We start from the raw sequence: 12137 nt of genomic DNA, 5'->3' as shown, positions 1-12137 counted from the left end.
TCAATGCCAGTGTCGGGTGATTTTAACTATTAGATCGTACCACGTGAAATTGCCGATGTCTACATTATTTATACTTCTACTTGTAGTATATACAGGGTGTCCCAATTTTTTCCGATCAAACATTGTCGGTGTGTTCAATGGTTAGAAATAAGAAAAAGGTTATATAGACATAGGTTGCCTGAAACTTTGTTAGAAAGTTCTAAAAAAAAAGTATGAAGGGAATGGTAACAAATTTGCTGTTATTAAGACGCAAAGCAAGAATGGTTCTGCCAAAAATTACATTCAACAACCTCGGATCATAAACATGCTAGCTTGCATAAACAAACTAGGAAGTTGTATACATCGCTGATCTATTCTTATATTGTATCGTAATAATCGCACACCCGTTACCGTTCCCTTTGTATTTCGTATTATTGTTATAACTTTTTAACGAAGTTTCAAATGACCTATGTTCTGTATAAGATTTTTTTTCTTAGTTACACCCATAGAACATACTGACAAAGTTTGATCGGTAAAAAATTGGACATCCTATACAAGTTATTTTGACGCTGTGCTTATCTCTTCCCTTTGTTCATTCAATTGTTTTTCGTGGTTGTTTAACTGTTTTACGTAAGCAAACAATATGATATCTCCAAAGGAGTTTAGAACACTTTTCCTATATGAATTTAAACTAGGCCATAGTGCAGCTGAATCATGCCGAAATATACAGGGTATCCCAGACTTAAAGTGCCAAACTTTGTCGATATATAAGAAAAAAATGTTATATAAACATAAGTTGTTGAACGTTTTATTAACAAGTTATAAAGAAAAATACGGAATTCGAAGGGAACAGTTAAGCGATATTTATTAGGTATAGTTTTATACGAGCTGTATTTACTATCTACAGTCATTAAATTAATATTAATTTTTGTTCAATACTAATTACTACTACAAATCGCTTAATACTAATTTTAATACGAAATTCGTGGATGCAATTAATTTCAAAATGATTGTCAATCGGCACGTTCAAACTGGAATTTATTACTGCACGAAGTTCGTTTGTATTTTGTTTCATCTCAGTGAACGAATCATTAATTCCTTCTATCAGTTCATTGGGCGTATTTATTCCTGTTTTATAAACTTTCTCCTTTAAAATTCTCCACACATAAGTAAACAATGTAAGTGCCAGAAATAATATACCTACAATATACATATTTTGATCATTTATTTTTGACTATAAATCTATAAAGATGACGAACGCTGAAAATCCATTGCATTTACATCTTTTTTGTTTATATTGAAAATCTTCACTTTTGGCACTTACATCCTTTACCCATTACAGCTCGTCAATTATAAATTTAGCGACGTATTTAAACATCATTTTAAGGTTCAGATCAGTCGCCATGCGCGTGAGGAAACCCCGGCCTGGCGGATTATCATCGTAAAATTCATTAGTCAAATTCGACCGCCGGACCGGGGTACCAAACTCACATCAGCCCGCAATAAACCTCCTCGAGCGAACGCATCGACGAAACAATAACCTCGCGAACCTCTCCTTTCCATAACCGATGCTCTTCTCCGTCAGGGCGACGACTCCATGGGTCATTCTCTGACCAGCGCTCGGAGTCTCGCTCTCGCAGTGACACCCAACACAGCCAAACACAGTACGATACAAAATTCGCATCATTCACTCATATTTCTCATCAACAGTTGTAAATTCAGTCGGGACAAGAAAATTCTCTAAATTCTCACATCTTAATTGGAACCGCCAAAAGAGATCAATTTCTCAATTGGGCAGCGAACCTGTACAGTCACCTAGAGTGTAAGCGAATTGCGGTCCACGGGAAGCTACAATGAGTACAAATCATAAGAATAATAAAAGATTTCTCTGGAAATCTCCTTTCTTCTACAAATGGAACGATTGTTCCGATATTCGCGACACGCTTCACCTTACTCTCCCGCGTAAAAGTCCAAGGAGCAGAAAAACCATCCGATCAAGCGTCTCTGAAGGAGCTGATGATCAATGAAGGGGAAAAAAGAGGAAATGGAACACTCGCGGTACCTTCCAGTTCGACAATCGATGATTTCTTAACGATTTCTATAAAGAATGCCTCCTAATGTGAATTCAGGCGATTGGAAATGAACCGTAAGACTGATAATACTGGCAACGAGGTCGATTAGGGATCGATGGCGAGTCTTCGATTGTTTCTTCTATTACTGGTAGCTCAAGTGAAACGTTCAAAGCAACCAGGATATCGATGGCGATCGTGACAAAGGAGATGTTTCCTACAAAGCGTTTCACGAGAGGAAGGAACTCGAGAAATGTTCTACGTTAACGTAATCGAATGTCTGATCTAGTATGCAAAAACTAAGTTGAATCGATGAATTTTGAAATTCATGCACTGTCCTTGACGAAGTTTCAGTTTCATCTAATAATAAGACTACAATTTGTTGCTCTTATAGTGAGAGCGATAAAGAAAGTGAACTAAATCCATTTTGCAAATGGTATTTAATGAAGCATAATATAAGGTTGGTGCAAATGAAATGTCGTTTCTTCGACGGTTAAAATTAACGAGTCGATACCCTGTACTTAAATTTCTTCGTATCGATCAACTTTTATACGGGGTGCGACATAAATCGGTCGCCACGATATTTTAACAAAGAAATTATTCCAATATGAAGATATTGTAAAAACAGCGTTCAAAGAATCTTCGAATTCCAGGACTGATGATTTTTATAAATTTGGAATAATGAAAGTAGTTGATTGTTAGGAAAAGTGCACAGAATCGTGTGGAAATTATTTTGATTGAGATATTACTTTTCGAAGACAGAAAATATGTTTTCGTTTAAAAGAGTAGAGGCGCTCTGTACGTGATACCGATGTCTGAACCAAAAGGTTAACACTTTTTGGGCAAAGAATGATTCTTTTGTGATTCCTCAGGTTGAGAGAAGTTTTTATTTTTTATATATTTTTTTCTTTGTTAGTTGAATATTTTTCAGCCTGGCTGTTTGCACGCTGGAAAGGTCTGAATTCTAATTAGGACTTGAAGGGCTCTTGGCGAAACTTTAGGGTTTGGTCAAACATTTGTATTGCAATATGCAGTTATAAGAGTACACCAACTGGACGTTGAATTTAATAAACTTCCGCCAGCTAATAGAAATGTTAAGTTCGGTTAAGTGTTCGTACCGCTCTATAAAATTGTAAGAGAGTAGCGAGTGTCAAAGGGTTACAGATTTCGTTGCAAATGAACCATTTAAGCTCCTTAACCTACGTACCTAACCTTTATGAAAAAATTAAAAGATATTTCCAATTTTTTTTAACCAAAAACGAATCGCGAACTGGTGAAATGGTACAAAACTTTTTGTTTAACCAACAGGGGTTTACAAACGACGTTACTTTTGAGAAGTTTATCTACAAATTTTTTGATAACAATAGCCTATTCAAGCCAGAGGGCAAATCCGGTTTATTACCTGATGGCCGCGGAAATTCTCCAGTTCCGTACGGAACAACGGTGTATATTTAAAACTATACCGAGATCATCGATGGTACTTGTATCATCACTAATTAAATAACGACTCAAAAAGTTATGAATATTTTTTCAAGCTTAGAGTGAAAACTAAATCAAAGTATTGTGTTTGTAAAAAAGAAATGATTTACATGCAAGATTGTCCACTTCGCGATCAGTTAACAAAGGTGGCAAAGAGAATCGCGCAAATCACGGAAGTCGAACGGGATGAGCGCTAGGAACAGTGCACGCGATTACAATGCAGCCTCGTCGTCCCCTTAAAAGGGAAGAAGAAGCGAATAGAACAGAATAGAATAGAAGAGTATTCACAGGAGGATATAAACGCAGCAGTCATTCAGCTACTACTAGCGCGGACGACTTTTGCGAAACGCGCGTGAACTACTTCTGCCGTGGCGTGCCGTATATTCGCATTCCAAACTTTCTTAAGCAATTATGTCATAACCCATGCCCCCCTTTTTCCCGTCTTCCATATGCCGCTTGTCTGCGATCGTTCTCTTCCTCACTCTCTCTCTCTCTCTCTGTCTCCAAAGTTCCTTACGAATCTTGTAAGTTCCGAGAACACAGCTCTCGATGCACACGATCGATTCACAAAACAATTCGCGGTGTGCTGCTTCGGCCAGACGAGTATAATCGTTTCCATACACCGGGTGTCTAGTAAGTTTAGTTTAGAAGCGTAGTTTGAAACGATCAATTGCAAAGTAAATATCGACGAAGGAAATTTGTTTTAATCTGTTCGCGATTGATTGGGAGAAGAATTTGTAATGTGACGAATACTTATATAGGGGGTGTCTCTTGAATTTAGTTCGGGAGTGAAGTTTAAAACGATCAATTTCCCCGAAGTAGGTAAACATCGACGGAGGGAACTTTTTTTTAAGTTGTTTGCGGTTTATCGGGAAAAGAATTTGTAATGTAACGGGTGTCTTCTGAATTTAGTTAAAGAACGAAGTTTGAAACGGTTAATTTTCGTCAAATCAATGTTTTAACTTTTATTAAGAAACTTAACTAATTAAGAAAAAACAAGTGTAACGTGATGTGTATTTTACATATACCGGGTGTCATGTAAATATAGCTTGGAAGGTAATTTCGACGCAGCTAAGTTTTACTAAATATTGACAAAGAGAATTTCTAAAATATATTAAATATTTCTAAAAGGCAAAACAGTTTGTAATATGCAGGGTGTTCTATAAGTGGAGTTTGACAAAAGATACAAAGTAACTTATTTTTGTGAAGTAGTAACGGTTTGTAACAAATTTTCACGATCGATCAACACAAAAAATTCCCGACAAAAAACGTTCTTACAGTACACCCATGTATGTATTAGACGATTGCAAAAGTTCGTGCCCGATTTTCAAAGGAGGCGAGAACCTTATCGACTTCGGCACAGATGTTTCTTTCAGCGCAATGTTACGTTCCTATCGAAAGATACACCGCTTGTGTTTTATTTTCAAATAATCATTCGTTTCGTTCCATTTCAGTTTCAAACGAAATCTGCTTTTGCACACACCGATTGTGTTTTATTTCCAAATCGGGCACGAAATTTTGCAATTATCCAATACAAGGTATCACACAAGTATAGCAAGAGAAAATCTTTAGAAAAAATATTTTTCCCTTTATTGTTAGAATTATATCTTAACGAATATGTATTCTTTATGTATCGTTATATATGTACAAGTTGTTTCACAAGTATAATTTAAAGTAGCATTATCGAAACTGTCCATTTGTGGAATAATAAAAAGAATTTCCTCTTAATCCTGCAGACCGTGATGAAGAAATAATTATATCTTTTTCTTAGGTATTGAGGGCACAAAATAATGTTCCTATGTAACATTTTCTTCTTGAAAATTAAGTGATTTATTTCGATGAATTGCACTGCGCACGCGCCTGAAATCTCGCATGACAAAGATCGAACAATATCAGTCAAATATCAGATCGAACAATATCAGAATTGTATGATTGAACAGCTGGAACATGCGTAATATTGTTTTACCGAAGTCGAATAGCGTGCAACAGATAGTGAATCTCGCCGAATGCAAGTATATAGGACGTGAACAATCCTCGATCAGGAAAGTATTCGGGGATTATGTGTGTTAAGTTTTACTCCTTCCAATGGAAAGTACACTTGGCACAGATTTAATTTCGACGCCGGTATCGAACTATATGGTAAATAATGTCTACAAATTTTGTTTATTTTGTGAAAGAAAATGGAAATTATTTTTCCCGCTAAAATTTTAAATGAAAAACAAGAGATTGTTCCTTTTGTGTGAAAATTTTAGTTTATCTGCAATTAGAATTTTTTAAATTCCGTTGGAATCTTTTATAAGGGAGTTACTTAGCAAGCAATTTTAGAATTCGAAAAATTATTGAATATGAAAGTAAAATAGGTCGTTAATTGGATTGGGAAAATATATTTTAATATTAATTTTCAACAAATTAGTATCTCAAAATATTATTGCTGCAATAAGTAAGAGAAGGGTGTACATTTTATTAAGATATCAGAAAAGTATTTGTCCATTTCACAGATTTCGTAATAATTCAATATTTCACCTGGTTACGTTATCTCACCTATCAAAAAATAAAGTATTTTAAACAATACCTCAGTAATTGTTTACTTCTGTCTAATCCTACTTTCCACAACATTCTTCGATACACTAGATGTCTCGTTTAAAAAGCTCGAATTTCGACCTTCATAATGCAACAAAAAGATACACTAGCGCAAAGCTAATTACCACCTCACCGTATCACATGTCCACCCACCGTGCAACTTTCGTTTTTCCACCGAACGAACACTCTACCGAACACAGTATTTCAACACAATTAACTTTAGAATAATGAATCAATCTTCTTTCTATAGGAGAAGAAATTTTACATCCATCTTCTGCGTATATCAATTGATCAATGACACATATCGTCTTTCGAATGACGAAGTTGTGAAATTATCATTTTTGTGAATCTGAGCAAAATGCACGATTTCTTTTTTTTTTTTTACCATAGACGTATAATGTGCTAAATTTGTCTAATCGTTTGTTTGCAATTAGTGCAAAGATAAAACTGCAACTTCGTCGATACAGACGTTTAATTGTGATAGAAAATTTCGCAGTATACAGGGTGTCCTAGAAACTCCACCCAACTTAACGCTTGTGCGGAGTTTGTCAAGTTAAATAGTTTCAGAACAAACTCGTTCGTCGATTATCGCGGTGCGGTACATAAAGAATTCCTACCGACTGATCAAACGGTCAATAAATAATACTACACGGAAGTCACAAGATGTTTGTGTTATTCGATCTATAAAAAACAACTGATGGAATTTTGCACCACCATAAAACTCATGGTTCACACTTTGATCTTTGGTCGCGACTTTTTGGTCAAAAAACTCGACTAACGTCATGCTTCAAGCACCATATTCTCTTGACCAAACACCATTTGATTTTTTCTTCTTCCTCAGACTGAAACTTTCATTACAGAGACACTGTTTTGAGTTAAGGGGGTCTTCTAGTGTGACGGTTTCAAAAAATCGATTTTTATTTTCTTGCATATATCGAAGAATGTACTCCTGAAGTTTTATAGTTGTATTCAATAAAATAACGAAGTTATAGCTCGTTTAGTGTGACACATCAAGGGAGAATCTAAATTGCACTGAAAACTTTAAACGCGTTTTTCTCGGAACCATGTTTTCTGAAATGGTTGCCACGATCTGGCAAAAACTACCGAACCAATCGAACTCAAATTTTGCACATGTCTTTAGAACATGTGTGGCTATGGTCGGTAGTAGAATTATGCCAAAATATATATTTTTCTGATTTTTAGAGCCTCTGAAAGACGAAAAAAAGTCGAAAAAATCGAAACTTCGTATTCAAACTGCCGCCATTTTTTAAATTTTCAATATTTTTCTTTTATTCTACTACCGACTACAGCGACATGCATACTAAGTAAGAATCAATTGGATTTTTTTATTTCTGATCAGCAGAACAGCTCAAATCATGGCAACCATAGACCTACTTTTTTTTTCATGCTCCTGTTTGACGTGTTTCACAGCAGCCATATTTAATTATTTTTCAACAACAAAAATTTGTAACGATTCTTCAAGGACAATTAAATGCATAGGAATGAAGCTCATGTTAATAACTGTTACCGTATTTCTGTAATAAATTAGCAAAGAAGGCCTAAAAAGCGGCCTTCTCACTAGAAGACCCCCTTAATTGAGGTGATAAAACAAAATTCGCTAAATAAGTTAAAAGCCATCTTAGAAATCGAGTTCCAGCGATGCTATAAAAAATTGGAAGAATCGTTGGCATAAGTGTATTACAAACAATAGGGATTATTTCGAAGGCGACCAAACAGATATTGCTAAATAACTGAATAATTTGTATTTCGTTCAATTTGTCCTGGAACTTTTTTTATAGGTACAGCAGTACAAATTAATTGACAAGCTGGTTTTGTTCCCCGTTGAAGAATTAAATTTCTGCAGTTTTACAACGTTGTCGTTGGAACGACGATATACAAATGAAAGCATAATCAAAGTCGAACACCAAGAAATGAAACCGTATAATTAAAACGCGTACACTCTCTTATTGTTCCTTTTGATATGTAGGTCGATTGTTATCCATGCTTAGACGGATTGAACAACGGAGAAGAATAAAAAGAAGGGAAACACGATGGAAAGAAAAATCACGCTAATCGGGCGTTCGTTTCGCGAGAACGTTTATGTTTAATTTTCATTTAAAGTTAGCGGTGATCATTCAACACCGTTACGCGCGATCAGCCTTAACGCAAGATCGTATTTTCGTAATCGAGACCGTAATAGTCGGCCGCCTTTTTCCTGCGTCGACGCCTAATTATGTCAGCCCGACAGGAAGAAAGTCGCATCGTACGAATCGCAAAAACGCGAACCAGTTCGATCGGATATTCGCTTCTTTTGCGACGTCAAACGGGACGTGGGACACTAATAACCGTAATGGAAAATTATATTGCACGGACGTGTAGCATACAGGATGTCCCACCTAACATGACCATCTTAAATATCTCGCTTATATTCTATGACAGAAAGAAATGTCAGACGAGAACAATATTTGGTTCGAAGATTTAATTTAACAAGTGGTCAAGATAATGCGCCCCAACTTCATGTCAGTAAGTTGGTTTCACGATAAGAAGAAAAATTTGATTTTTCGGCAAGCTTTTGTATGACATTTTTGTCTTGATCATTTGTAGAGTCACTAAATTGATAGTATAACTTGAACAAGAATGATTTTACATGACAGTATAAACCAAAAATGTACTTGACCATTTTTAAAAAATGGGAAAAGAGATAATATATGAAATAATTTACGTAAATTGTGATAATAATTTTTTTATGAGTGGGAATGCACAGAAGATTATCTTTATTTTTAACCACGACATATCTTGCTTTTTATCTTTAGTACAATAGTCGATGTTTGAACAATTTAAATGATTTATGCCGTAGCTTCTGTAGCTTCTTCGCTTCGAAAAACCGGATTATCGTTGCATGCGAAGAAATTCGGAATGCACCAGGAATTTTTGAATGTCTTCGACAGTGTTTAAAACGTCGATGCAAAGTATGTATTGTTACAGAAGGAAATCATTTTCGTCAATTTTTTTAAGTAAGTTTTAAACATTCTTAGCATACTCCATCGTGATCGAAAAGTGTCTATATCTCGGAAAGGAAGAATTTTCAGACCTACGTTTACACGATCTGTTTTCATCCTTAGGAACAGTAGAATACGGTTTCAAAGTGTGGCCACCGATTTCCTTCTCACCCTATATATCAGATATTTTGAAGATTAAATATGTTCGCTGATGTTTAATGTCTAATTTTGCAAACTTTGTACTCCGTACATTTCGCAAATAAGTTTAATAATTATTTGGTAATTTGGGATTATGGACAAGTTCAGTTGAATATATTCTGCGTGTTAGGTTTTCTGTAGAAACGGTTTATGGCACGATCGACCGGGAACGGTTATTTTTGAGTTGAGGATTTTCGTTTATTGTTTGCACGGGTCTAATTACATCCTGCGAGGGTCACTAGAATTGCTTTGCTAGATTTTTAGTAATTTGTGTCCCTCAACAGCCTACGAACATACCATAAACCACGAATTTCCGAACGGCACATCTGTATGTAACGGTCCGCTTGCCGATTAGTCACCCGGAGGAAATTCCAGATTTTTGGGACTATCCGCCCACCCCTCGCGACCGTCTCCCACCCTTCCAAGGTGACAGCGCGCTAAGGGCGCACTGGAAGGGCGGCAAAGACGATATTAGACATGCTGACTGGTAAATGCAATCGTTAACCATTAACCAATCAGCGTGTCCCAACGAAAATCCCTCTCACGGACGTCCGAGACGCGACGTCGGAGAGTTGAGTCGTCGAATAGTCGTTCAACCACCACGAACAAGGAGAACCAAGGAGCAATCATTTGGGTGGTCCTTCGAACTAGTATGTAGACGGCACAACATCGTGCAAACATCCACAAAGCTCGAAAGTTCATCGCCACAACAACGGGCATTAACACTGCGTAATAGAATAAGTTACAGTTACATACTTTCGTGAGTACCTACATTAAATAGGTAAAATAACGTAATTTACAATGGTATAAATCAACTGTCACAATTTAGTGGAATTGTTTTTAGAATAAAGTTTGAATAAAATCTGATTTATACGTCGCTGGTTGGCATTGATAATGGCATAACTCAAAAAACGTCAATTTTGATTTTTTTGCACAGATACACTACCGGCCAAAAGTTTAGAATCACCTCCCACTCGAGTAATCATTTGCACCACGTCAATAGATTTGAAGTTTATCTCAATTCTACATTTATCAATTTATCTCATCTCACTTGACTCGAATGATAAAAAATTCTCAAAGTCGCTGACTTTTTTCTGGAAATTTTTGTGTAAATTGCAATGCTCAGTGATTCCAAACTTTTACCCGGTAGTGTATGTAGATTCCATAGATACAGTATTTTTATCATCTAAAACGGTACATTTCTAACTTGATTAGTTTCTTACCAGAGAGCAGATCAGATTATACGATCAGTATTCAGCTATTAATCAAATGCAAATTTTAAACTGCTTTTCCTGTAAAATTTACATTTTTCAAGTTATGCCACTAACAATGTCAAGCAGCGACGCGCTCATGGAATATTGAAATACCTACTAGAAGGAAAGTTAATACTCTAGGGTCAAAATTATCTCAATTCGTATCTAAGATAACTACTGATATTTTAATTTCTCTATTTCTTTCATGTGTAATTTTCTAGATTCGAAAATTAATCATAAAGTACTATAACCTACCTTTAACTATCCATCAACAGATGCTTCAAAACCTTAAAAAATAAGAAGAGTAACAAAGTAGTACATCTATCAGACATTTCAAGACAAAAGAAAAATTACAGAATAAATACAATGATAAGTGCAGATGGAAAAGCATGCAACAATGACACACGAAAAGATAGCGAGGAGCATACGAATTTGGATTGTATTACATAAACTCTGCGTTAATTAACCGATTAAAAAAAATTATATCACTATATCACGTTACTGTTACTATTGTTTCAGGTTAATCCTTCGAAACCTGAAATTTCCTCGACTTTCATTTAACAATTAATATCTGAAAGAAAGAAACGAAATATTTTTCACCGAGTTTAATTACTGAAAATTTGCACATTTGAAGGGTGAAAAGTGTGAGTGAACGCCAGTGCTCATCTAAGGGTTAAATAAAACAGAAACATGTTGCTCACCAAGCGCGAAAAGGAAAATATACCGAAAAGATGCTTTTTGACATTTTATATCGTCTACTACGAATTCAAGAGAGATAAACAGGAAAATGGATTCTCGACAGGAAGTTCACTAGCAGCGACCGTCAAGTTTGGGACATGTATAATTTACGGGTAGTGAGCACGCCTTTAAACTCCGTGGAAGCTCGTGCAGTCGACGGAATCAACGTCACTGCGTTCTGGTGGCAAAAAAATTCTGGTGAAATGGCGGTTTTAGGGACTGAAAAATTGAAACTACCATGATGGCATTGGTTTTTTGACGACCGTTACGGATACTAATTATCTACCGTTCACGGATCGTAAATCCCTCTGTTTCTTGGTAGTAAATGAAATAGTTCTGTATTCCTTGGAAGATCGAGTTGCCATGGTTTTTAACGCAGCTGGATTTTTTTGGTATTTAATGAATAAATTCGTAAGTCGAGTGTAAGTATCATATTTGTAGGATATTTTATCACTTGAACATTCAAGTTAGTGAAAATTAATTATTCGTCCAAGAATAGCAAATTACAACAAATGTTTTTTCTTAAAATTTCAAATACTTATTAATGTTTTTTAAGTTGATATTGATTATTTAGTACTGACATTTATTTATGTGCTTTATTACTGCGGTACAATAGCCTATGAAGAAATAAACACAGTTGCATGTGTGTGTACATCGTGTTGATTCTCAAACGATGTAATAATTGTTCAGTTACGTATTACAGTACCGAACTTTGTTAAATTTTACAACAAATGCAAGGATTACTCATATACTATTTGTCTGTCTGATATTTATGAGAAGAGAATTCTAAGCACCATATTGATAAAGAACATTCCAATGGGACGCGTGCCAATCTTCAGGTA

Source organism: Habropoda laboriosa, unplaced genomic scaffold, assembly GCF_001263275.1.
Source record: "Habropoda laboriosa isolate 0110345459 unplaced genomic scaffold, ASM126327v1 scaffold357, whole genome shotgun sequence".
Taxonomy (NCBI): Eukaryota; Metazoa; Arthropoda; class Insecta; order Hymenoptera; family Apidae; genus Habropoda; species Habropoda laboriosa.
The sequence above is the reverse complement of the archived record's forward strand: the minus strand, read 5'-3'. Positions refer to the sequence as shown.